Genomic DNA, 27442 nt, shown 5'->3' with positions numbered 1-27442 from the left:
GGTTTCCCCAGGGTCAGCCTAACAGCACCAGAAATAGAATGGAGGCTCTAGACTTTGCTGGTGAGGCAGCAACTGTTGTGCTTTGATAGCTCAGTCCATGGCCACTGTGGTGCTTTGGTCTCTTCATCACACATGAAAGCGCATTGCTATGTGACACCCAAGCAGAACAGCTCTGGCCCTTTCCTTTTTGAACAGAGATGGGCTCCTCCTTGGAAGCGCATTGGCTCCTTCAGACCTGGCGGGACCCCCTTTGGGCTGCAAGGAGAGCGGAAATGAAAACCAGGGGGACCATGGCCCGGGGCAGCGGCTCAGCTGAGGACCGGCCGGTGCTGCCCTTCTCCAGGGATTGTTTAAAATGGAGCGGCAGTCCCCCTCTGTACGAGGGTAAGTGTGTTCTTCATTAAAAACCGGAGTGGAGACAGGACAACAACTTTTTTTTTTTTAAAGATTTATTTATTTATTTGAAAGTCAGAATTACACAGAGAGAAAAGAGGCAGCGAGAGAGAGAAGAGAGAGGTCTTCCATCTGCTGGTTCACTCCCCAATTGGCCACAATGGCCAGAGCTGAGCCAATCAGAAGCCAGGAGCCAGGAGCTTCTTCTGGGTCTCCCATGTGGGTGCAGGGGCCCAAGGACTTGAGTCATCTTCTACTGCTTTCCCAGGCCATAGCAGAGAGCTGGATCAGAAGAGGAGCAGACAGGACTTCAACTGGCACCAGTGCTTCGGGCCACAGCACCGGCCAGAGGACAACTTTTAAAAGGCCTTTTTATCCAAGTGAGTATCTACATGATTTACAAACAGAAGGACTTCTTTAGAAAATCCACCATCCTTGCTCTTCCCTTCCCCCCCATGCTCCCCGAGTCCTGTCCCTCTCTCACACCTGTTCTTAATGCCCACATCTTCATTTTCACGGCTCCTTGGAGGTGGCAGAGAGAAACCCCTGTGCCCCGTCTACTGTCCCGACAAGGGCCTTCCCCTCCCAGTGTTGATTCGTAGTTCTCTTGGGCAAGCCCATAAACAGAATCCAGTTCTCTGAGGACACCCTGCTTACTAAGTCAAAGGCCTGCATGTGTGCCGTTTCCACCTGCAACGGAAGCTGCCTCCACCGGGTTCGGTCCTTTTGACCTTCTGGATCCTTCTCGGTCATGCTGGCCGCTTGGAGCCCGAAGCCAGGCTTCTTGCCCTCATCTATCTGGTGCTCCTTGGACAGACGTTACCGTAAACACCTACATTTTACTTCACTCTCTGACAGAGGGCAACTGTTACAATGAGTGGCTTGTCACTATGAACAGAATCCAGACAGCACTAGTGCAGCCAGTCCAATAGCGACAGCCCCAGACAGCTATGTCCCGCAAAGGGAGACTCAGTCACTGGAACCCAAGAGGCTGCTGTGGGGGCGGTCATAATGTGTCCTTCCTCCCTCCCGAGGTGGCCAGCCTCTCACGGGACCTCTAGCTTCAGGGCTAGAGCCTCCTACGCATACTCCCACTACCTCTCTACCTGACAAAAATGGAGGGCCGAGTGGTACAGGGATCGCAGAGATTAGACCATATCCAAATCTACTGCTATTTAATTTGTCTCATCCCAGTTCCCACTTCTCCCCAACTTCTGCATGAAGGCCCTACCGGACGGAGCCAAATGAACTAAAGCCGGGCCATAGTCAGCAGCACCACATTCAAGCTGACCTAGAAGTCATGGCCATTAGTACGTCATCTTCATCACTAAGAATTGTTTTAGGGGCTGGCACTGTGGTACAGTGGGTTAAGCTGCTGCCTGTGACACCAGCATCCCTTAAGGGCACCAGTTTGAATCCCAGCTGTTCCACTTCCAATCCAGCTGCCTGCTAATGTGCCTGGGAAAGCACCAGAGGATGGACTGAGTGCTGGGCCCCTGCACCCATGTTGGAGACCTGCATGAAGCGCCTGCCTCCTGGTTTCAGCCTGGCCCAATCCTGGCCATTTCTGTCATTTGGAGAATGAACCAACAGACAGAAGATCTCTCTCTGTGTCTCTCCCTCTCTGTGTAATCTGCCTTTTAAATAAATAAAATAAATTTTAAAAAATTGTTTTAAAGACAGCTAAATAAAAAACATTCATAAAATGTTCAAAAAACGTGCCTTTATCTTGGGCTGGTATTAGTGACAAGAGAATAACTGAGTTATCTTTTTTTTTTTGACAAGCAGAGTTAGACAGTGAGAGAGACAGTCAGAGAGAAAGATCTTCCCTCTGTTGGTTCACCCCTCAAATGGTTGCTATGGCAGGCGCGCTGCGCCGATCCGAAGCCAGGAGCCAGGTGCCCTCTCCTGGTCTCCCATGCGGGTGCAAGGCCCAAGCATTTGGGCCATCCTCCACTGCCTTCCTGGGCCACAGCAGAGAGCTGGACTGGGAGAGGAGCAACCGGGACAGAACCGGCGCCCCAACCGGGACTAGAACCTGGCACTAGTCCTGCAGCGCCACAGGTGGAGGATTAGCCTAATGAGCCGCAGCGCCGGCAGAGTTTTCTCTTTTTTAAAATAAAATATTAATTTTATTTATTTGAAAGGCAGAGTGACAGAGAAAGAGAGAGATCTTCCATCTGCTGGTTCACTCCCCAAATGGCTACAACCGCTGGGTCTGGGCCAAGTTGAAGCTAGGAGCCAGAAGCTTTATCCAGGTCCCTCATGTGGGTGTGGGGCCCAAGAAGCACTTAGGTCATCTTCCATTGCTTTCCTAGGCGCATTAGCAGGGAGCTGGATCAGAAGTGGAGCAGCCAGGACTCAAACCAGTACCCAGGCAGTGGCTTAACCTGCTACACCACAGTGCCAGCCTCCGTGGACTATCTACTTTAAAAAAAAAAAAATGTCACCAAGGGGCTGCAGTTGTGTGTGGCAGGTAAACTTGACTCCTACGATGCTGGATTCCCATACGGGTGCCTGTTCAAGTCTCAGCTACTCCACTTCCGACCCAGCTGCCTGCCAATGTGCCTGGGAAAGCAGTGGGGGGTGGCCCAAGTCTTTGGGCTCCTGCACCTACATGGGAGACCTGGAAGAAGCTCCTGGCTCCTGGCTCCTTGCTTCGGATTGGTCTAGCTCCGTTGCAGCCATCTGGGGATTGAACCAGCAGATGAAGATCTCTCCCTCTCAGCCTTTCCCTCTCTCTGTAACTCTGCCTTTCAAATAAACAAATAAATATTTTTTAAAAATGTAAATAATATCCCAATAATACTCTGTAAGATTGTAACCCCACCCAGAAAATTAAGCATAATTATAAAAAAAAAAAAGTCATTGTAGCTGGCACCATGGCACACTTGGTTAATCCTCCGCCTGTGGCACCGGCATCCCATATGGGTGCCGGGTGCTAGTCCCAGTTGCTCCTCTTCCAGTCCAGCTCTCAGCTGTGGCCCGGGAGTGCAGTGGAGGATGGCCCAAGTCCTTGGGCCCTGCACCCGCATGGGAGACCAGGAGGAAGCACCTGGCTCCTGGCTTCGGATTGGTGCAGCGTGCCAGCCGTAGCAGCCATTTGTGGGGTGAACCAACAGAAGGAAGACTTTTCTCTCTGTCTCTCTCTCTCACTGTCTATAACTCTACCTTTCAACTGAAAAAAAAAAAAGTCATCAAAACTCCTTAGCACAGAGTTGGCATTGTGGCACAGTGGGTTAAACCACCACCTGTGATACCAACATCCCATATGAGCTCCAGTTCAAGACCCATATGCTCCACTTCCGATCCAACTCCCTGCTAGTGTGCCTGGGAAAGCAGCAGAATTTGACCCAAGTGCTTGGGTCCCTGCATGCATGTGGAGATCTTGATGGAGTTCCTGGCTGCTGGATTTGGTCTGGTGCAGTCCTGGCTGTTGCAGCCATTTGGGGAGTGAACCAGTTTCTCCTTTGTTTTCTGTAACTCTGCCTTTCAATCAAATAAATAAATCATTAAAAATAAAATAAAAATGAAAAAGCTCCTTCGCAGAGTGGGTATGTAGCTCAGCAGGTCAAGGTACCGCTTGCAACACCAGTGTCCCATACAGAGAACTGGTTCCAGTTCCAGCTGCTCTGCTGCTTTTATTTTTTTCCCCAAAGATTGATTGATTGATTGATTTGAAAGTCAGAGTTAGAGAGATAGAAGGAGAGACAGAGAAAGAGGTCTTCCATCCGCTGGTTCACTCCCCAACTGGCCACAACGGCCGGAGCTGCGCTGATCCTCCTATGTGGGTACAGAGGCCCAAGCACTTGGGCCATCTTCTACTGCTTTCCCAGGCCACAGCAGAGAGCTGGATCGGAAGTGGAGCAGCCAGGACTCGAACCAGCGCTCATATGGGATGCTAGTAGCTTTACGCACTACGCCACAGCGCTGGCCTCTGGTCTGCTTCTGATCCAGCTCCCTGCTAATGTGTCCTGGGAGGCCATGTATAATGGCTGAAGTGCTTGGGCCCCTGCCATCCATGTAGCAGACCCAGGCTCCTGGCGTCGGCCTGGTCCAGCCCTGGTTGTTTCAGCCATTTGGGGAATGAAGCAGAGGATGTAAGATATCTCTCTCTCTCTCTCTTTCTCTCTCTCTCTCTCTCTCCTTTCCTCTCTCTCTCTCTCCCTCCCTTTCAAGTAAATGAATAAATAAATAAATAGAAATGTTAAAAAAGCTCCTTAGCACATAATACACTTCAGCAATCAGAGCCAGAATCCAACAGCATAATAAAAGAAAGGCAAGTGGAAATGCTTATAATCGTCATATTTTAAATGCCTTATTTCCTGCCAATCTCACATCCGTTCCCAGAGAAAGGAAAGTTGCCCACCCTGCCAGCGCCTTTGTCAGCTGCCAGCTGTTCCCTCCCTGGAAAGGGGTCAGAGGCTGCTGGGAGCTAATAGCCAGCCAGAGCTGCAGCACGAAACGTCCCTCGTGGGCTGATTGTCAGCAGACAGCTACAAGTTCTGGTTTGATAAAAGCCAGCTATAGATTTCAAACCTTCTTTTCTTCTTTTTCCATTTGTGCTCTGAAATTGTCATGCACTCCAAATGGAACTCGTGAGCACGCGGCCTTTGTTCTGCCTTGTTAGGCACCGGCCGCTGGAGCTCTCTCCAGACAGTCACTTTGCAGGGTGGGGGAGCGCGCGAGGTGAGGCGAGGTGAGGTGGGAGGAGAGGGCTGGGGGCTGCACGAGCCACACAATGCCCAGCAGCACAGGTGCAGCCCTGGGTGGGCTGAGTGCCTCAGGCTCAGTCTGAGCCACAGCTCACAGCCGACTTGGTTCTGTGACAGTCAGGGAGTCGGGGATAGGATGTGTTGTAAGTCACAGCCAGGATTTATTGACTGTAGCCCCCTGAAACAAAGTGAGTCACCAGCCGAATGCGCCAGGCACGAAATCTAAACCTTAAAGCATCTCAAAGCTCCCAACTGGCCAGTGATCAAGAATGACCTTTTCTGAGATAGGGTGTGGACCTCAGAGCTCTGCAGATTTCAAGCGGGTCAGGCAGGAGGAAAGGGGGGGCAGCAGGGACCGTGCACAATGGTGTGTGTGCTTTAAATTCAGATGCTTAGGGGCTGTCGTGTGCAATGCATCAACGGTGAAAAATAAACACCCAGCAGAAGCCGGCTTTGAGTTAAGGCGCGTGCACAATAAATTTCAACGGGTGAAATTAATCGCTGGCTGCTTGTTGTGAATATTAATCCCAGGGAGGGAGCTGGCTTCTACTCCATCAAGAGACAGGTGGAAGCTGAAAACAGCAAAACATTTGGGATCGTTAGAGGCAGGGCTTACCTGGGAGCCAAACCCTGATGCCGAGTCCCACAGAGGAGCAGAATCTGCAAAACAGTCCAGGCACAGCTGCGCTGTAACTACCAATGCACCTGCCCTGCCCCTCACCTGTCCCCTCCAGGGCTCCCCAGGGACATGTACAGAGCAAGGTCTTGCCGGAGGGCATGGAAGATGAAAGAGCCAAGACTCCTAATTTGGTTTTTTACAATTGTAATAAAATATGCATAGCAGAATTTACTGGTTTAACCATTTCCAAGTATTTAACCATTTCCAAGTTCACTGGCATGAAGTGCGTTTGCATTGTTGTACAACCGTCACCACCTTTTACCTCCAGGACTTTTTCATCATCCAGAAACTGGATGTCCATTAAACAGAAACTGTCCGTTAAACAACATCCCACTTCCCCCTCCTCCCCTGCTCTGTTAGTCACAGTTCCACTTTCTGTCCCTATAAATGTGACTGTTCTAGGTACCCCATTCATCGGGAAATCATGCAATATTTGTTCTTTTGTGTCTCACTCATTTTTTTTATTAATTTTGATTATTTTCATTTTGTTTAAAAGACACAGAGAAACAAAGAGAGATCTTCTGTCTACTGGTTTATTTCCCAAATACCTGCAATGGCCACGGCTGGGCCAGGCTGAAGCCAGCAGGCAGGAGCTCAATCTGGGTCTCCCACGTGGGCGTGAGGAACTCAAGTACTTCAGCTGTTATTTGCTGCTTCCCAAGGTGTGCCTCACCGGAAGATTTCTCTTCCGGCTGCAATGGAATTGGGAATGTGGCCCTTTGAGCAACTCAGGAGCATGGGAGAGACAGAGCAGTGGGGGGATTCCAGCAGAAGCAGGAATTCAGGGTGCAAAGCATCCGTGAGGCATTTCCAAAATCCTGCAGGGAGTGGGGAGGTTGGGGCTGGAGCCAGAGGCGATTTCAACTCATGGGAGAACCTGGGGCCTCCCAGTCAGCCTGAGAACAGCAGGCCTTTGCCCCTGCCTGCTGTGCTGGCATCCCATATAGGCGCTGGTTCGAGTCCTGGTTGCTCCTCTTGTGATCCAGCTCTCTGCTTATGGCCTAGGAAAGCAGCAGAAGATGGCCCATGTGCTTGGGCCTCTGAACCCATGTGGGAGACCTGGAAGAGGCTCCTGGCTCCTGGTTTCAGATTGGCCCAGCACCAGCTGTTGCTGCCATTTGGGGAGTGAACCACCGGATAGAAGACCTTTCTGTCTCCCCCTCTGTCTGTAACTCTCAAAAAAATAAATAAGGCCGGCGCCGTGTTTCAACAGGCTAATCCTCCGCCTTGCAGCGCCGTCACACCGGGTTCTAGTCCTGGTCGGGGCACTGGATTCTGTCCCGGTTGCCCCTCTTCCAGGCCAGCTCTCTGCTGTGGCCTGGGAGTGCAGTGGAAGATGGCCCAAGTGCTTGGGAGACCAGGATAAGCACCTGGCTCCTGCCTTGGGATCAGCGCGGTGCGCCGGCCTCAGCGCGCCAGCCGCCGAGGCCACTGGAGGGTGAACCAATGGCAAAAGGAAGATCTTTCTCTCTGTCTCTCTCTCACTGTCCACTCTGTCAAAAATAAATAAATAAATAAATAAAATCTTTTTGAAAAAAATAAAAATGAAAAGAGACATAGGTTTCTCTCTTTTGGAAAAAATTTAAACTTATTTATTTTCACTTAATTTGAAAGGCAGAGAGAGACAGAGAGAGATCTTCCATCAGCAGGTTCACTCCCTAAATGCCTGCAACAGTCAAGGCTGGGTGAGGCTGAAGCCAGGAGCTTGCAACTCATGCTAGGTCTTCCACGTGGGTGCGAGGACCCAAGTACTAAAACCATCACCTGCTGCCTCCCAGGGTGCACATTAGCGGGAAGCTGGATTGGGAGCTGAGTAGCCAAGTTGCAGCAAGCACTCCAACATGGGACGCAGCCATCCCAAGGAGAGACTTTGCCCGCTGCACCAAACGCCTGCCAGCTCTTTCTCTTTGCTAAGGGTCCAGCAAGGACTCTCAGCCTGTGTGACGACAGCACTATCCTCTGGAGTCCCCAGATCTGGTCCCTCTCTGCATGTTCTGCCTTGTTCTCATCCCACGTGGGCTGCTCCTCCTCACTCACCTCAGGGGCCCCATCATTAAGTCTCAGTGGTTGCCCATGTAACAAGAAAAGGAAACAATCAATAAAGAATAAATTACTCTAGTCATGCGCCTGACTTCTAGATGTGTAGGATGGGTGAGCAGGGGAAGCAGGAGGAAGAGAGCCTAACTGCCACGGAACCTTCCTGTCTGGTTGTAAAAGGTGCACCTTCCCCCTACCCTATGCACAGCCTAGCACGGTAGGAAGCAGAACTGAAGTGATCTGTGTAATGAGAGGGCAAGAATTGGGAGCTTTCCCTAGTGTTTCAAGGAAACACTGTTATGGTGTCAAAGAAATGGCTGAGAGCAAGGGGTAAGGAGAAAGAGAACTCCGGTGAGAAATCTGCCACTACCAGCAAAGTGCAGGGTTCTGTAACCACAGGGGCACCCATGAGCCCTGTGCTTTAGCCCCTGACTACCCTGATTGTGGTCCCCTGACCAGCAGAAACAATAGGGACAACAGCATGTGAGAGTTTGTCAGAAATGCAGAATCCTGGGCCAGTGTCATGGCACAGCAGGTGAAGCCGCCCCCTGCAATGCTAGCATCCCGTATCAGAGTGCGAGTCCCCTGCTGCTTTCCTTCCATTTAAGTCCCTACTAACTAACCTGGGAAAGCAGCAGAGGATAGTCCAAGTACTTGGGCCCCTGCCACCCATGTGGGGGACCCAGATGGAGTTCCAAGCTTCTGGTTTTGGCTTGGTCTGGCTCCAGTCATTGCTACCATTTAGGGAGTGAACCAGCAGATGGAAATTCTCCCTCTCTGTCTCTCCCTATCACTCTGCCTTTCAAGAAAATAAAATATTTTTTTTTAAGAAAGGGATGGGGCCAGTGCTGTGGCATAGTGGCTAAAGCCGCCGCCTCCAGTGCTGGCATCCTATATGGGTGCTGGTTCAAGTCCTCACTGCTCCACTTCCGATCCAGCTCTCTGCTAGGGCCTGGGAAAGCAGTGGAAGATGGCCCAAGTGCTTGGGCCCCTGCACGCATGTGGGAGAGACCTGAAAGAAGCTGCTGGCTCCTGGCTTTGGATTGGCACAGCTCCAGCCGTTGCGGCCATCTGGGGAGTAAAGCAACGGATGGAAGACCTCTCTCTCTCTCTCTCTCTCTCTTCTCTCCTCTCTCTCCTCTTTCTCTCCTCTCTCTCCTCCTCCCTCTCTCTCCCTCTCTCTCTCTCTTCTCTCCTCTCTCTCTCCCCCTCTCTGTGGCTCTGACATTCAAATAAATAAATAAATAAATCTTAAAAAAAAAGAAAAAAAGAGAAAGGGATACAGAGTCCCAGCCCCTCCCTCCAGACTTACAAAACCAGAATCCGGCATTTCACAGACATCCAGGCAATGGATGTGCACACTCAAATTTCATGAGATCTTTATCAGCACTGGTCTGCAACTTGGTAGTGCATTGGAATTTCCTGGGAAATTGAAAGAAAATAGCCATGCCAGAGCTCCCAGGTGATTCTGATTTGCAGCAAACTCTGAGAAGCATACTGTCTTCCTGGGCTCTGGTTCGGTCTTTGTGTGGCTGTGCCCTGGGCGTGGGCTGAGGCGTCCATGGAGCAGCCATTGCTGGTAGACCAGTTCTCCCAGAGAAGAAAATTGATTTGCAGGGTTAACCAGGGTCCTGGGTATGACCATTCCTGCCATAGCTAACTTTAAGCAACTTGAAGTGGAATTGGGAGGAGACTCTCAGGAGCCTATGCCAGCCAGCTCCACTGCAAGGGGCAAAGCCGCACCATCCCACCCCTCCTGCAGGGCTGTGGAACTTCTCGAGCCTATGTAGGCCCTGTCTGAAGCCAGTGCTACAGATTGTAGACATGGGCCAAGATGCACACAGTGAGATGCTGCACGCATGCAGCATCTGGCCCTGTACTCGTGGGAGTGGCCTGATGCAGGGTGATGTCCCATCCTGGACTTCCTGCCCTTCCCTGAGCCCGGCTCTGCATGAAGACCCTCTGGGTACAGCCACACAACCCCAATCTTTAACGACAGGTTTGCACACACCAGCCTTGGCTTAGGTGTGCTTGGGGCAGTGAAGGAAAAGAGACAGTGCTCTCACCTGGGTGAAGGGGGGGAAAGGGAGGCCCACGGATGCTGGAGGCAGGTGAATTTGAAGAAGTCCAGAATTAGATGGGAGAAAGCCAGAGGCAGGTGTTGTGGTGCACCAGGTTAAATCCCAGCTCAGGATACCCACATCCCATTATCAGAAGGCTTGGGTTCAAGTCCCACCTCCACTTCCAATTCAGTTTCCTGCTAATGTGCACCCTGGGAGGCAGCAGGTGATGATTTAAATATTTGTGCCCCTGTTACTCACATGGGAGACTCAGATGGAGTTCCTGGATCCTGGCTTTGGTCTAACCCTGGATGCTGCTGATATTTGGGAAGTGAACCAGTGGCTGGAAGATCTCTCTCTCTCTCTCTGCCTTTGAAATAAATAAGCATAAATAAATGAACTTAAAAAACAATAAAGGGGATTCGCCAGGAGTGTAGACTCAGTCCATCTCCCAGAACTCCTTGGGAATGCCAGGGAGGCTGAGGGACTTCCCACAGTGGGTAGGATGAAGGTGGACTTGAGCCGTTTTGTTTATTGGTTAGAGGAAGGGTGGACCCAAGGGCTGGAGGACTTTGGCGAAGATCCTGGGCGCTGGAGGCCCAGCACATGCTGGCTAACCTGAGGGTGGGCTGGGGGCTTCCCGTTCCCTTCCCTACTGTGTCTTCTGCCTCCTCAGTCTTCTGAGGAGCAGCCAGGGGGAGCGTGATGGGCAGAGGGTTGGCCAGATGTGGGGCAAGAAGCGGGTGGGGTGGGGGTGGAGGGCAAGGAGGGCCTGGGGGTGCTGGCCTCTGGGAATCCTGGAGGAGGTGGGCGGGGCTAGGCCACCTTCTGAGAGAAAGAGTGGCTTGGGAGGCAGGGACCTGAAAGCTGATAAAGGGAACTGAGGGGTGACAAGGAGTCTAAGATGACTGTCACCTCCTTCCCAGGTGTTCATACCAGCCTTCCACCCCACCCCCCAGGTGGGAGGGTGTGAGCCACACCAGTCAGAATGCTGACATTTCCACCGTGTGGGGGGAGGGGTGTGTGTGTTTGTGTGTGTGTGTGTGTGTATCTGAGGCTGCTCTCCCACTTAGCACTACTCCCATGTTTGATGATCCCCAGCCTGAGATGTCCCCCGGCAGACCCAAGCTCACCTCCCCATGGGGGACATGCCCTCTATCCAGAGTCCTGGTCTACCCAAGAGGCCCAGAGACCAGAAGCACTTATTCTCCCATTCCAGTCCAAGGCCTGTTTTAGTCTTCACATCTTCCCTGTGGTCGAGCTTTTCCTAAGGTTTCTGATGGTGGAGATGCTCCAAGAGCTGCAAGGAAAGATCTGGAACAGTAAGGAGGGGAAGGGGGTGAGATGTGATCTTTGTGGGAAAGCTCCAGTAACACAATCCAATCAGAGTCCATTGGGAGTTTTGCGCAGTGTAGCGTATCTAGAATAGAGGTTCACGCGTCTCCAGGGACCCCACTCCTTCTATCTTGTTTTTCCATCATCCTTAGGGTGTCGCTGGGCACTTAGTTCCCAGCAGCTCACCACTGTGGATGTAGTGACACCTGCATGCTTCTACTCACCCATCCAAACTTAGCCACACAGCCATGCCAACCTACAGGGAAGGCTGAGCGATGCCGACTTTATTCCGTGTAGTCATTTGTCTGGCTAAAACTTCTTTCACGAAGGCAGAAGAAGAGAACGGGCATTGGGCCTCAATTCTCAGAATCCTGTAGTCACCAACACCCCAAGCTGCGCTGAGCTGCACCCAACCTGGTCCAGGTCCTTGAGAGCCTCTGGGGGAAGGAGAAGAATGAGTCAGCTCACGCTTCCTGGAGAGCCCGTGTGAGCAGTCAGAAGGGGACGTGCTAGTCGTGTGCTCGGTCACCAGTGTCTAAGGGCAGGGCGCTTGCAGGGCCAAGGACCTGTTTCCCCAGAGAGCAGCTGGGTGCATTGAGGGCCTGAGGCTCTGCCCGCCCTCATGTGCTGCACCCAGGCTTCCCTCTGCACCCAGACCCTGGTTTCAGGAGAAGGCGTGGACAGCTGCCGGGAGAGAGGTGGGGCTACGCGCTGGTGGGCGGAAGGCCTGGCTCCTCTGTTTAGAGCAATGGCAGCCCATGAGCAAAGGTAGAAGCACTGTTGGAAAAGGACTGTGGGCTTTTTGCTTTGTCACTGAGCATTTTTTGGGGAGTTGGGCGTGGTGGAAGGGCTCATAATCTGAAAGTGAAATCTCCTTCTTTCTCTCTCTCTCTCTCTCACACACACACACACACACACCCCAAGTAAACTTTCTGGCCTTACTGTTTTCCAGCTAGAATTCTAAGCATGATGTTCTCACAGATAGCACCGCTGTCCCTGTTTGCTCCGCCAGCTGTACGTATTCTGCCAACCAGGCACAGCTGAAAGGGAAAATATTTTCAACCAAAAGCTTACATAATCCTCTCTCCTGCCAGGAAGGCGTGAGCATCCCGCTCGGAGCGTGGGGGCAATGGTGCTCATTCCACGTGTCCATGTGTGCAAGAGGTGATGCAATGCATTGTCCCGCAACTGCACAGGCCCACCAGAACCCAGTGCAGGGCCAGGGACCCGCCTGTCCCGGAACCCAGTGCAGTGCAGGTAGGCAAAGGCCCTCAGAGGTATGCGCATCCACCTTTCTCCTCCTCTGGGTCCTCAGGTGCGGCTGGTGGCTCTGGCTTGTAGTAAATTTTCTTTGACATGCAAGAAGCCCTTACTGATGACCATTTTAGTATCGTCTACTATTTTGTTGGGTTTTCTCCCTTAAACTACTAAAAATATTTTTCAATTTTTTTTCATTTGATTTGAAAGGAAGAGAGGGAGAGACAGACTAACAAAGAGACCTTCCATCTGCTGGTTCACTCCTCACATGCCAGCTACAGTCAGGACCAGGGCAGGCTGAACCCAGGAACCCAGAATGTCATGTGGATCTCCCCCCTGAGTGGCAGGGACCCTAGTACTGAGCCACCATCGTCTGCCTCCTAGAGTGTGCATTGGCAGGAAGCTGCCTCAGAAGAGGAGCGGGACGGGACCCAGGCACTCCCTTACGGAATGTGGCTGTCCCAAGCGAGGGCTTAAGCGCCCTGCCAACACTCATCCCTCCCTTACGGTATTGGCTGGTAGCTGCTTCTTGGTGCACTAATGAAGTTATGCAGCTGTTAAATACTTATTATTATGAGAGTAACTAATGGTGATTGAGCTCAATGCCAGACAGGGCACGGAAGTCTTTTTATCTAGCACTGGGCAGTGTGTGTGTGCCTGGCTGAGGAGGGCACGGGGACTTAATGGGGCTAACACCTACCCTGGTCCCCACTCATCAACATGTGTCCTGGCCTCTCCATTTCCCTTGGAGGAAAGGAGATGTTTTCTTCACACAAAAGCAGAGGCCAGACCTGGAGCATTTGGGTCCTTCACTATCCTTGAAAATACGCACGTTACTCGTCCCATTAAACAGATTAAGAAACTGAGGTTTCCCTAAGATCACACAGCTGGCAGGAGTTCCAGCAGGGATTCAGCAGGGAGTTCCAGCAGGGATTCAAGCCTAACTCAGAGCTCAAATCATTCTCAAGAATGCTTAGCCTTAGGCGGTAAGCACCTAAGTGTTCACATCCCATGATTTTCCCTATACAGGGAAATTTGTATATTTTCTATACAGCATGCTCTGCCAGCAAGTGCAGAAGGTGAATTTTTAAATTCAAAGCTGGTATTTACTTATTTAAAAGAGAAATATTAGGCCGGCGCCATGGCTCAACAGGCTAGTCCTCCGCTTTGCGGAGCCGGCACACCGGGTTCTAGTCCCGGTCGGGGCACCGGATTCTGTCCCGGTTGACCCTCTTCCAGGCCAGCTCTCTGCTATGGCCTGGGAAGGCAGTGGAGGATGGCCCAGGTGCTTGGGCCCTGCATCCCATGGGAGACCAGGAGAAGCACCTGGCTCCTGGCTTCGGATCAGCACGGTGTGCCGGCCGCAGCGGCCATTGGAGGGTGAACCAACAGCAAAAGGAAGACCTTTCTCTCTGTCTCTCTCTCTCACTGTCCACTCTGCCCGTCAAAAAATAAAAATAAAAAAAAAGAAAGAGAAATATTTTCCATTCACTAGTTAATGCCCCAAATGGCTGCGACGGCAGGGCTGAGGCAGGAGCCAGAAATTCCATCCAGATCTCCTGCTAGGTGACATGGTCCCAAGTACTTGAGCCATCACCTGCTGCCTCCCAGGGTGCACGTTGGCAGGAAGCTGGCATCAGGAGCGGATGTGGAACTTGAACCCAGCCACTCTGTTCCAGCTGTTGGCTTAACCAGTAGCCCAAGCGGCTGCCCCATTAAATGCACTCTAGGCTCTGAAGGAATCATTGCCTGGGTTCCGTGGACAGAGATGTCCAGCTGCCACCTCCAGGGCTTTGTGCTTTGACAGGGTGAAGGGCGGCGAAGAGGCCTGGAGAACCGCAGAGAAAGCACAGAGGAAATCCGCCTCTGGGTTCCCGTCTAGGATGTGTGTAGCTCTGATGACAGGTGAGGGTATGGAGTCTGGAAAACGAGGCCATGAGGCTTGCTTAAAGGGAGGGTTTCACATAAGTTGTCCGGATTCTTATCGCCCTAAGCCCACGCTTCACATCTTGGCCGAGCCTGAGGGATCAACCTGTCCATAAAACATGCCAAGGGCTTAAAAAACACACAGAAAGGGCATACTGTGAAAAAACGATGCATGGATTATACATTTTTTTAACTATCAGAACACTTTATTTATTTGTTTAAAGATTTTATTTATTTATTTGAAAGGTAGAGTTACAGACATGGAGAGGGAGAGACAGAGAAGGCTTCAATTTGCTGGTTCAATCCCCAAATGGCTGCAATGACTAGAGTTGCACCAATCAGAAGCCAGGAGGCAGGAGCTTCTTCCAGGTCTCTCACATGGGTGCAGGGGCCCAAGCACTTAGGCCATATTCTGCTGTTTTCCCACGCCATTAGGAGGGAGCTGGATTGGAAGCAGAGCAGCCAGGGTTCGAATCAGAGCCCATATGGGATGCTGGCACATTAGGTAGAGGCTAACCTACTACGCCACAGCACCTACCCCGGACTTTGAAAATTTTTTGCACCAAGGTAAATTGATCTTTTAATTCCATTTCCCACAAACTTTTCAGAAAAGATTTATTTATTTGGAAGACAGAGTTAGAGAGAGAGAAATGGTGAGAGACAGGGAGAGATAAAGACAGAGAAAGAGAGAGAGAGAGAGAGAGAGAGAGAGAGAATCTTACATCCACTGGTTCATCCCCATATGGATCCAATGATCAGCACTGGGGCATGTAGAAGTCAGGAACCCGGAACTCCATCCAGGTCTTACATGTGGGTGGCAGGGGCCCCAATACTTGGACCATCTTTCCCAGGCCCCATTATCAGGGAGCTGGATGGGAAACGGAGCAGCTGGGACTTAAACGGGAGCTCTGACATGGGACCCAGGTGTCGCTGGTGGCAACTGAACCTGCTGCAGCACCATGTGAGCCTGCCCCTTCCAACAACGTTTTTGATGTCCCCGCAGATGTCCCTTCCAACTCTGGGCCTTAAGCTGTTGCCACCACTAAGGGCATTTCTCTGGGCTAGGGCTGCCCTACCTGCCGCCACCAGCCTCCAGCTCCTCTTCACCTGCTCCCTGCGGCCTGAATGTCCTTCACTATGGAACAAAGCCATTTATTGCAAGGAGGGTGATGAGGCTGAAAATGCAAGCACCCCTCAGAGAGGGAGCACAGTGATTTAAATTCACACCATGTAATTTGGGCATAAACGAGTGAGAAGATTTTTTTTTTCTGAGAGTACATTTTAGGGAGAGACAGGAGAGGAAGGAATAAGGACATAGGAAAGAGTGGTGTTGGAGGAAGGGCAGCCCAAAGAGGGAGCAAGGCACAGACAGGAGGCTGGGGCTGCCCAGGAGACTCCGGCAGCAGCGAGGGCCCTGTGCCCTCCATAGTTTCCTGAGTGGACCCTAGGCTAGCAGGCGTGGGCGTCTAGGAGGGTCTGCTTCGGGATTTTTTTTTTTTTTTTTTAAGATTTATTCTATTTATTTTAAAGACAGAGTTACAGAGAGAGGCAGAGACACAGAGAGAGAGGTCCTCCCCAAACAACTGCAACGGCCGGAGCTGCACTGATTCAAAGCTGGGAGCCAGGAGCCTCCTCCAGGTCTCCCATGCGGGTGCAGTGGTCCAAGGACTTGGGCCATCCTCTACTGCTTTCCCAGGCCACAGCAGAGAGACGGATCAGAAGTGGGGCAGCCAGAACTCGAACTGGCGCCCATATGGGATGCCGGCGCCGCAGGCGGTGGCTTCACCCACTACGCCACAGCGCTAGCCCCGAAATTTTTTTTAATTGTATAAAATACATATAAAACTGACCAACTTTGCCATTTTTAAGTATATAGTTCAGTGGCATTAAGTTCATTCGCTGCTGTGCAACCATCACCACCATCTACCTCTAGAATTTTTTTAAGGACTTGCCAGGATTTATTTATTTCTCTCTCTCTCTCTCTCTTTTTAAGATTTTTATTTATCTATTTGAAAGAGAGAGAGGATGAGAGGGAGGGAGGAAGGGAGGGGGAGAGTTATCTTCCATCTGCTGGTTTACTCCCCAAATGGCTACAACATCAGGGGCTGGGCCAGGCCAAAGCCAGGAGCCAGGAGCCAGGAGCTTCTTCTGGGTCTCCCACATGGGGCTGAAGAACTGGGCCATCTTCTGCTATTTTCGCAGGAGCATTAGCAGGGAGCTGGATCTGAAGTGGAGCAGCCGGGACTCAAACTAGAGTTCTGATGTGGGATGCCAGCCTCGTAGGTGGTGGCTTAAGCACAATGTGGCCCAAAAGTCTTCTCTTGCAAAACCAAAATTCTGTGCCCACTCAGTGACAGCTTCCCATCCCCCCCACCCCTCAGCCCCGGGCAACCACCATCCTGCTTTCCTGCTGTGTACCCCTCACCACCCTAGGAGCCCCATGTAAGTGGACCTCACAGTATTGGCCTTCTAGGGCTGAGCTATGTCGGAATGCCCTTGGGTTCCTCCACGCTGTAGCGTGTGTCAGAGCTTGACTTCTTTTCGAGGCTGAATAATATTTCATTCTGTGTATATGCGGCATCTTGTTGATCCATTCATTTCTCTTTTTAGAAAAGATATAGGGGCCGGCGCCATGGCTCACTTGGTTAATCCTCCGCCTGTGGCGCTGGCATCCCATATGGGCACCGGGTTCTAGTCCCGGTTGCTCCTCTCCCAGTCCAGCTCTCTGCTGTGGCCCGGGAGGGCAATGGAGGATGGCCCAGGTGCTTCGGCCTCTGCACTCGCTTGGGAGACCAGGAAGAAGCACCTGGCTCCTGGCTTCGGATCGGTGCAGCACGCCGGCCGTAGAGGCCATTTTGGGGGTGAACCAAAGGAAGGAAGACCTTTCTCTCTGTCTCTCTCTCTCTCACTGTCTATAGCTCTACCTTTCAAATAAATTTTAAAAAGAGATGTATTTATTTATTGCAAAGGCAGAGTTAAAGGGGTGGGGGGAGAGGGAGAGTCAGAGTGAGAGATCCTCCATCTGCTGGTTCACGTCCTGGATGTTTGCAACAGCCAGGCAGAGGAAAGGAGCCTGGAGCTCCATCCATGTCTTCTACCTGGGTGGCAGAGGTCCAAGCACTGGGTCCATCTTTTGCTGCTTTCCCAGACACATTAGCAGGGAGCTGGATTGGAAGCAGAGCAGCTGAGACTCAAACCATTGCAGGTGGCAGCCTGACCCGCTGTGCCACAACACTGACCCCTAGCCACTCATCTCTTGGCTCTTTGATTAGTGCTGCTATAAACTTGGGTGTAAAGATGCCTGTTCCAGCCCCTGCTCTCAGTTCTTTTGAAAGAGATCTAGACACACAGCGGGAACAGCCATCTGTCTTCCACAGCAGGTGCACGCTTTACAGCCCCCTGAACAGAGTGCACGGTTTCCAGTTTCTTCACGTCCTCACCAATACGTGATGTTTTCTGGGCTTTTTAAAATATAATAAGCATTCCAATTTTTTTTGACAGGCAGAGTTAGACAGTGAGAAAGAGAAATAGAGAGAAAGGTCTTCCTGCCGTTGGTTCACCCCCAAATGGCCTCTACGGCCGGCGCGCTGCGCCGATCCGAAGCCAGGAACCAGGTGCTTCTTCCTGGTCTCCCATGCAGGTGCAGGGCCCAGGCACCTGGGCCATCCTCCACTGACCCCCCGGGCCACAGCAGAGGGCCGGACTGGAAGAGGAGCAACCGGGACAGAACTGGTGCCTCAACTGGGACTAGAATCCGGAGTACCGGCGCCGCAGGCGGAGGATTAGCCTAGTGAGCCACGGCACCGGCCAACATTCCAATTTTTAAAATATTCACATGAAAGGCAGAGAAACAAAGAGAGAGTGAAAGAGATCTTCTATTCACTAGTTTACTCCCCGAATGCCTGCAACAGCCAGGCTGAGCCTGGCCAAAGCAGAAAGTCTAGAATTCATTCCAGGTCTCCTACATGGGTGGCAAGGACCCAGGCACCTGAGCCATCACTTGCTGTCTCCCAGTGTCTGCATTAGCAGGAATGCTGTAACTGGGAGCAGAGCTGGGGCTCGAACCTAGGCACTTCAATATGGGATGCAATGTCTTCACCACTGTACCAAATGCCCAGCGCCCTCTACCTCGTGGATTTTTAACAGGAGAGGGTTGAGTCACATCTTGCTGCCCTACCTGTTATTATCCTGCAGTTGTTACTGTAGAAACACAACACCAGAGGGACTGGCACAGTCGCAACCCCACTGTTTCATTGCCTACACCTTTTTTCCCCTCTCCAGAGGTGTGCAAGGAAAGCAAATCACCTGGGCTCCACCCAAGCATGTAGAAAATACAGACTATGGCCGGCGCCGTGGCTCAATAGGCTAATCCTCCGCCTGTGGCGCCGGCACCCCGGGTTCTAGTCCCAGTCGGGGCGCCGGATTCTGTCCCGGTTGCTCCTCTTCCAGGCCAGCTCTCTGCTGTGGCCTGGGAGTGCAGTGGAGGATGGCCCAAGTGCTTGGGCCCTGCACACGCATGGGAGACACCTGGCTCCTGGCTTCAGATCAGCGCGGTGCGCTGGCTGCAGCGGCCATTAGGGGGTGAACCAACGGCAAAAGGAAGACCTTTCTCTCTGTCTCTCTCTCACTGTCCACTCTGCCTGTCAAAAAAAAAAAAAAAAAAAGAAAGAAAGAAAGAAAGAAAATACAGACTACAACAAGGCACTGGGGAGCGGGGGGGGGGGGGGGCAGAATAGCCTCTACTCGGAAGTTAGGCAGGCTCTGGGTTTGAATCCTGCTCCGTGGCCTAGCTGTGTGCCCAGGGAGAAGTTCCTCAATGTGCCCGAGCCTTCTCAGATGCCTCAAAGGTAAGGCAGGTGTGACAGTGAGTGCAGCTCACGGGACTGGTGGAGGCGGGAGTGTGGGCGCTAAGTCCTGGGTGACAAGGTGCTCCCCGGGAATGGTGACGGTGACAGCTGGGCGTGCTGTCATTCCCACCTCCTCACCCCACCTCAGCCCGTCTCCTGGTGTTCAGGCTGAAGTGCCCCAGGTTCAGGCCACCCTCACTGATGAGCTTACGTCCCAGGGTACTTTCCAAGCAGGCTTCCCAGCCATGAGCTCATTCCCCCAGGCACCTGGCTGTGCAGGATACCTGAGGTCAGGAGGCAGGCCCAGCTCAGAGCAATGAAAAGCCGAGCTTCAGCACTTGGTGCGCCCCCCTCCAGGGCCCCTCAGGCAAACAGCTGGAGAACCACAAGGAGAGATGGCGCTGGTTCTTCCTGAGGGATGGCACTCCAAGGCGAGCCCCTGCAGGGAGCAGCTGGGAGGATTTGCCCGGCCCCTTTAAGGCCATCTGGGAAAGGAAAACCATTTCACCCCTGCCGGGCCCTTGTTCCCACCCTCTTCCTCCCCTGGCCCTTCTTTCATCCACTGTCCCTCCCACAGAATGCTGTTTTCCCTGCCTCCACAAAAGATAATTCTAATAATAATTTTGAAGCAGACATTTCAAGGCTAAGGCAGTATATATACACTTCTTTTAGAAAAAGAAATTGCAGTTTTTCAATGAAAAAAAAAATATACCACATACTTGTTGTAGAAGTAAGAAATCAAAGAGTGCCTTTGTCTCTCTCTCTGCTTTTCAAATAAATTAAATGTTGTCACCTGTGTTGGGTTAAGCCATCAGCACAACGCCAGCATCCTATATTCAAGTGCCAGTTTGAGTCCTGGCTGCTCTGCTTCCTACCCAGCCCTCTGCTAACGTGCCTGGGATAGCAGCAGAGGACGGCTCAAGTACACGGGCTTCTTCCACCCAAATGGGAGACCTGGATAAAGGTCCAGGCTCCTTACTTTGGCCCGGCCCTGCCCAGTTCTGGCTGTTGCAGCCATCTGGGGAATAAGCCAGTTAGTGAAAGATCTCTTTCTCTCTCTGTCTCCCGGACGCCACGCTCCCAGCCACTCTGCCTTTCAAATAAATCAATAAATCATATATATATATATATATATATATATACAAAAATTTTTAAAGATTTATTTGAAAGTCAGAGTTACACAGAGAGAGGAGAGGCAGAGAGAGAGAGAGAGAGAGAGAAAGAGAAAGAGGTCTTCCATCCGCTAGTTCACTCGCCGACTGGCCACAATGGCCGCTGCTGTACCGATCCGAAGCCAGGAGCCATAAGCTTCTTCTGGGTCTCCCCACGTGGGTGCAGGGGCCCAAGGACTTGGGCCATCTTCTACTGCTTTCACAGGCCATAGCAGAGAGCTGGATCAGAAGTGGAGCATCCAGGACTCAAACTGGTGCCCATATGGGATGCCGGCACTGCGGGTGGCGGTTTTACCTGCTACACCACAGTGCCAGCCCCCAAATAAATTTTAAAGGTGGGGAGGTTTAGCATGGTAAAGAAGCTGTTTGGCATGCCCACATGCCGTATCACAGTACCTGGGATTGATTCTATCTCTGCCACAATTCCAGCTTCCTACCAATGCAGACCCTGGGAGACAGCCCAAGAAGTTGGGTCTCTGACACCCACACAAGAGACCCACATTGAGTTCTCAGCTCCTACCTTCAGCATTTGGGGAGGGAAGCAGTAGATGGGAGAGTTCTCTGCATCTATCTGTCTCTTTCTCTCTGTGTGTGTCTCTGCCTTTCAAGTAAATTTTTAAAACAGTTGAAACAAAACCACGAAGAGCGCATAAGTATATATAATATAATAACCCTCCATTCTCACCTAGTTCCTCCAATCTCATTCCCTCGAGGTGACTACCCCGAAACATGGCATACATCCTTCCAGACATCTCCCACTCGGTTATTCAGCAGACGTATAGTGATTGCCTACAGTGTTCTGGGCAGTGTGATAAATGCTGAGGACTGGTGATGAACCAACATGAATCTAGGTATGTGAGTATGTGTGCGTTTAGCTGTCTTATATAGGCAAAAATAAGACAATGCTTTTTAATAATGTCTCAGAGCCACTTTTCTATGTTAATATGTAGAGATATATAGATACATAAATAAATGTTTATGATTTTTAACAGCTACATACATAATATTCTGGTGTAAGGAAGTACAAAAAACGTATGTAACACATATGTTATTTTTAAATGTTTACTGATTTCCATCTATTTGAAAATCTGAGTGACAGAAAAAGAGGGGGTAGTTATCCTCTATCTGCTAGTTCACTCCCCCAATGCCTGCAATATGCAGTGCTGCACCTGGATGAAGCCAAGTGCCCAGAACACAGTCTGGGCCTCCTACATGGGCGGCAGGGGTCCAAGAACTTGGGCCATCACCTGCTGTTCCCCAGGATGCATTCACTGGAAGCTGGATTGAAACCAGAGCATCTAGGACTCAAACTGCTGTCTGACATGGGATGCAAGTGTCACAAGCACTGATGTAAAATACTGTGCCACAAAGGCTATCCCCATATATGCTAGTTTAAAAAAAAAAAAGTCATACAAGTCGACTTTGAAAATTCATGGAGGGGTAGACATCTGGTACAATAAGTAAGTCACCACTTGGGACTCCCTCATCCCAGAATACCTGGGTTCAAGTCCTGGCCCTACTTTTCATTCTAGACTCCTGCTAATGCTAATGCACACCCTTCGAGGCAGCAAGTAATGGGTTAGATACTCCGGTCCCTGCCACCTGCACAGAAGACCTAGAGTTCCCGGCTCTCCTGGCTTTGGCCTGGTCCAGCCCCAGCTGTTGTTGCAAGTACTTGGGGAGTGAACCAGTGGATAGGAGATTTCTCTCTTTCTGCCTCTTAAATAAATAAAATAAACAAAATTTTAAATAAAATACTTATTTTTTAAAGTTAATTTTAAAAATTAATTTTTGTTTATTTTTTATTTATTTGAAAAGCAGAGTTACAGAGAGAGAAGACACACACACACACACACACAGGGATCGTCCATCTGCTGGGTTGCTCCCCAAATGGCCGCAACAGCTAGGAATAGACCAGGTAGAAGCCAGGAGCCAAGAGTTTCTACCAAGTCTCCCACATGGCTGCAGGGACCCAAGTACTTGGGCCATCTTCCACTGCATTCCCAGGAGCATTAGCAGGGAGCTGGATTGGAAGTGGAGTATCTGAGACTCGAACCAGCACCTATATGGGATGCCAGTGTTGGAGGTGGCAGCTTAGCTGACTATGCCACAACACCTTAACACTTCCTTGTGCCAAAATAAACCTGTACTAACTTGTTGTAATATGGTTCAGCAGGATCTAATTTGAGACACTAGAATAAGACATCAGTTTGAAAAGACCTCCTATCACAGCAACATGAGTTCTGCCAAAATTGAGGTAAGAACAGACATCAAAGCTATTGTGAATCTTGAGTGTGGAAGAATGGTGAATATTTTTATGCTTTACAAAAAGTTAATGGGACAATTTCCCCAAAGAAATCCCCAGTTTATGCGGCCTGCGCTGTGGCACAGCAGGTTAAAGCCCTGGCTTGAGGCGCTGGCATCCTATATGGGTGCCGGTTCAAGACCTGGCTGCTCCTTTTCTGATCCAGCTCTCTGCTATGGCCTGGGATAGCAGTAGAAGATGGCCCAAGTCCTTGGGCCCTGAACCCGCATGGGAGACCCACAGAAAGCTCCTGGCTTAAAATCAGTCTAGCTCTAGTCATTGTGGCCAATTGGGGAGTGAACCAGCAGATGGAAAACCTCTCTCTCTGTGTCTCTATCTCTCTCTCTGTAACTCTGTCTTTCAAATAAATAAAATAAATCTTTAAAACAATTTATTGTGAATCTTGAATGTGGAAGAATGGTGAACATTTTTCGTGCTTTACAAAAAGTTAATGGGACAATGTCCCCAAAGAAATCCCCAGTTTAGAGATTTATAACTCTTTTAAAGAGAGACCAAGATGATGTGAGGATGAAGCCCCCAGTGGTAGACCAGCCACATCAATTTGCAAAGAAAAGATCATTCCTGTTCATGTCCTAAGAATAGGACAGAAACAACGGCCAACATCATAGACAGCTCAACTAATTCAGCTTGTACAATTCTGGCTGAAAAACGCAAGTAGAGCAAGCTTTCTGCTTGGTGGCTTCCCAAATCGTTGTGCCCCAGTCAGCTGCAAACAGGAGCACAGCTTTCAGTGCAAATTTTTAAAAAAGATTTTATTTATTTATTTGAGAGGCAGAGTTACAGATAGAGTGAGAGACAGAGAGAAATCTTCTATTTGCTGGTTCACTCCCCAGATGGCTGCAATGGCCAGGACTAGGCCAAACCAAAGCCAGGAGCCAGGAGCTTCTTATAGGTCTCCCATGTGGTTACGGGGGCCCAAGGACTTGGGCCATCTTCCACTGCTTTCCCAAGAAATAGTTGAGAGCTGGATCGGAAGAGGAGCAGTCAGGACAAAAACTGGCACCCATAAGGGATGCTGGTGCCACAGGTGGAGCATTAGCCCACTAGGCCACAGTGCCAGCCCCTCAATACACATTTTAAACAAGTGGGATCAGGATCCAGAAGCATTTCTTTGAATAATTATAAAAAGAGGTGAATCAGGGCTTTACCAGTAATACCCTGACGACAAAGCACAAGCAAAGCAATGGCTGCTGAAAGATGGAAATAGTCAAAGCACAAGCAGATTGTCAAGAGTCACAGCAGCAGGTTTTTTTTGGACTCAAAGCATTTTGCTTGTTGACTGTCTAGAGGGTCAAAGAATGGTGACATCTGCTTATCAGAAGTGATTTGAAGGGGCCAACGCTGTGGTGTAAGCAGGTAAAGCCCCTGCCTGCAGTGCCAACATCCTATATGGGCGCTTGTTCGAGTCCCAGCTGCTTCACTTCTGATCCAGCTCTCTGCTATGGCCTGGGAATGCGGTAAAAGGTGGCCCAAGTCCTTGGGTCCCTGCACCTGAAGAAGCTCCAGGTTCCTGGCTTCAGATCAGCTCATCTCTGGCCGTTGTGGCCATCTGGGGAGTGAACCAGTGGATGGAAGATTGACTCTCTCTCTCTCTCTGCCTTAGTCTCTCTGTAACTCTGCCTTTCAAAAAAAAAAAAAAAGTGATTTGAAGAAGCTGGCCAAAATTGTAGCAGAAAAATGCTTGGGAAAGCTTCATCAGAGAATTGCTCACCACCACAATAATGGTCTGGCTCATTCCCCTCATCAAATAAGCACGATTTTCCAAGAGTTTAAATGAGAAATTGTTAGGCATTCACCTTACTGTCCTGGTTTGGCTACTTCTGACTTATTTTTGTTTCACACACACACACGCACACACACACTTTGAAGGGCACTCATTTGCCTCCAGTCAATGGTGGGAAAGACTGCTTCGGGACAAATTCTCAGGACTCTCAGCTCCTTAGGGATGGACTAACTGGCTGGTATCATTGACAAAAATGTCTTGAAGTTGGTAGAGTTTATGTTGGGAAATGAAGTTTATATTTAAATTCTTTACCTTTCCATTCCATTTTCCCTGAACATTCTGAAGTCCCCTCATAATCTCCTACTTTTAGGACACAGGAAATCTGACTCACATGTCCTTGTTGAGCACCATCGGGTAGGGTGCTCCAGGGAGTGTTTTGCACATGAGGGTGGAGACTGAGCCAGCTCAGGGGGCTGACCCCCAGAGCTCCCCAACAGGCAGACAAGTTCAGCACCCTGAGTGGCCCAGGGCCACAGCTGGGTTCGTACCTCACTCTGTCTCCCTCCAAAGCGCCTGGCACCTGTGCTGCCTTCCATGTTAGCCATCTGCATGTCCCCATGCATTGCTGTGGGATCAGCCTGCTTCCAGCAGCTCTTCCACATGATACATTCCGTAGGGTACTGATTAAACAACAAGGTCATGGAAGATGCAGCCAGGGGACCCCGGGCCTGAGCAGTGGGTTGGGCTGCTGCCAGTGATGCGGGCATCCCATATGAGCACCAGTTCGCATCCTGGCTGCTCCACTTCTGATCCAGCTGCTGGTTCATGTACCCGGGAAAGCAGCGGAAGATATGTCCAAGTACTTGGGGCTCCTGCCACCCACATGGGAGATCCGGATGGAGATCCAGGCTCCTGGCTTCAGCCTAGCGCCGTAGATAGATAGCTCTCTTTCTCTGGCCTTCTCTCTGTAACTCTGCCTTTCAAACAAATAAATCTTTAAAAGAAAAAATGAAGAAAGAAGAAAAATGCCGCCAGAGGAGGACTCAGAGTGTGTGTGTGTGTGTGTGCATGTGAGCTGTGTGGGAACATAGGCAGCGAGTCCCCCGTCCACGGTTATTGGAGCAAATGCTGGTGTTTTAAGCAGTCCCAGGAGATAGAAAGAAGCTCTAGCGTCACACCCCTCCCCAGTATCTACCCCATCTCCTCGGGTCCTGGAGACACCTTCTCAGGCCACGGCGCCGCCCGCCGTCACACCGCGGGCCCCCTATTCCTCCGCAGCCTCTTAGCTGGGTGGTGACATTAGGAAAAAAAAAAAAAAACCAAAAACGCAGCCTTATTGGCCACTGGCCCTCTCTAGTGAAGGCAGGAGGTTTCTGTTTTAAGAAATAAAGTGACTCCTCGCCCGTTGATTCACTGCCCACAGGGAGATTTTGAGCCGAAGCTTCCTAGCCTCGGTAGAGATTTGCATACAACGTCCACTTCCGGCTTCAGATCCTGCTCTTCAACTTACCTGGGCCCCGGGGAGGGCGGAGGGAGGCACCTGACGCGGAGAACCCGGAGAGGCCGACGACCCTGGGGCCCCGGGCTGTCTGGCCGTGGCCGGTCTAAGGTAAGTTCACCCGGCTTTGCTGCGCGCCGGCCTGATTGCTTAACCACTGACCCATTTTCCCAAAACGCTGTCTTTTCTCCTCTGTTGAAACGTTCCGCCTTCCTGGCCTCTGCAGGCCGCCCCTTGCCGGCCTTGAAACTTCACTTGTTCGTGCGGAGAGCGGCTGGGGCTGGGAAAATGACAGCTGACTCTGTGCTCCGGGAACGTGCGCACGGCTGGTTTAGGGTTCCAGACGGGCCAGGCGCGATGAGCTGTTTGGGGGAGAGGAGGCACGCACGCCGGTACTTTTCAGAGCTGCCTGGGAACCATTTGTTTAGGTACTTGGTGTCCCCACAAGTTTCGAGCAAGAAATCAAGCCCCATTTCTCCGAGGAGGGAGCCAGGGATGGCAAGGATTAAGTCATTGGCGTCCAGCCTCACAACACGTCAGCGGCAGCCTGGGAAGGAAAACTCCCCAGATTTTCTCTATCCCAGTTTCCTGCAGGGGGTAGTTTTTTTAAAAAAAACTCAACATGACATTCTTGGGCCAGGAAGTTGCGAGCTGCCTCCCGGGCCTCTCCCCCGCAGCCCCCACCCGCCTCCCAAGCAGCAGTCCAGACCACTGCTGGCGCTAAAAGCAACCAGCAAAGGGGATAAATGCTAGTACTTGACCTTAGAAGCTGATCAGGCTTCCTGTGAGTTTCAAGTTCAAGGTGGTCTTGTAGATTAGGAGGCTATTATTATTATTATTATTATTATTTTAAAGGAACAGGAGGAAAAGAGGCCAAATAAATAATACAAAGGAAGACGAGAAAGTTGGTTTCAAGTTCTTGCTCCACTCCTTGGAGTGCCATGACTTAGGCAATTGATTTTGGCTCCTGGAGCCTGGATTTCTTCATAGTCAAGTGTTTGGGGGCAGGGCGGGTGGAGGGTGAACTCGCCAGGTCTAAATTCTCTTCTAACAAAACAAGGGTAAGGTGCTCCCGGAGGGGTAGCCATAGTGGGTGGTCTTAGAAGATTGTTTTGTTCGCTGATAATTCACCTATATAAATTTTACATCCTGCTACCCGTTGGTTAGCCCATGGAGGAAAAGGACTTGGTTCCTTCGTACTTTTCTGCCCTCCCTGCACCCCTCCATTCAAGCCAGCACCCCATCAAAGACCTCACAGGGACTCTGCCTCCTGACTCTCTGCTCTCCAGGCAAAAAGCTGGAGTGAGGCAGGAGGGCCCGGGCAAGTCACCCACGACCCGGCTGCCTAGACTGTAGGCACCAGTGTTAGTTCTGGACAATAATGGAGAAAACTGGGGATTTCTGGAGTTAGTTCACATCCTATTTGGGTTACCCAGGAAGGAAGGATCGTCCCCGCACATTTGCTACCAAAATC

At 50.8% G+C, this 27442-nt stretch overlaps 1 protein-coding gene and 1 long non-coding RNA gene across 2 annotated transcripts in view; one reads left to right on the top strand and one right to left on the bottom strand.

Moving 5' to 3' along the window:
* Window positions 1-473: 473 nt before the first annotated feature.
* Window positions 474-26504, bottom strand: LOC133756124 (uncharacterized). The gene is made up of 5 exons (XR_009865513.1): window positions 25981-26504; window positions 11444-11656; window positions 11018-11198; window positions 5725-5768; window positions 474-781 (listed from the first exon to the last, which is right to left on the bottom strand). It is a non-coding gene; the product is annotated as an uncharacterized LOC133756124 (long non-coding RNA).
* TRAF3IP2 (TRAF3 interacting protein 2) overlaps window positions 25826-27442 on the top strand; it is a 46442-nt gene continuing 44825 nt past the window's right edge. Inside the window, exon 1 of the mRNA XM_062186623.1 lies at window positions 25826-26079. The gene's annotated coding sequence lies outside the window, so the exon portion shown is untranslated. The remainder of the gene's footprint in view (window positions 26080-27442) is intronic.

Source organism: Lepus europaeus, chromosome 3 (assembly GCF_033115175.1).
Source record: "Lepus europaeus isolate LE1 chromosome 3, mLepTim1.pri, whole genome shotgun sequence".
Classification (NCBI taxonomy): domain Eukaryota; kingdom Metazoa; phylum Chordata; class Mammalia; order Lagomorpha; family Leporidae; genus Lepus; species Lepus europaeus.
The sequence above is the reverse complement of the archived record's forward strand: the minus strand, read 5'-3'. Positions and strand labels throughout refer to the sequence as shown.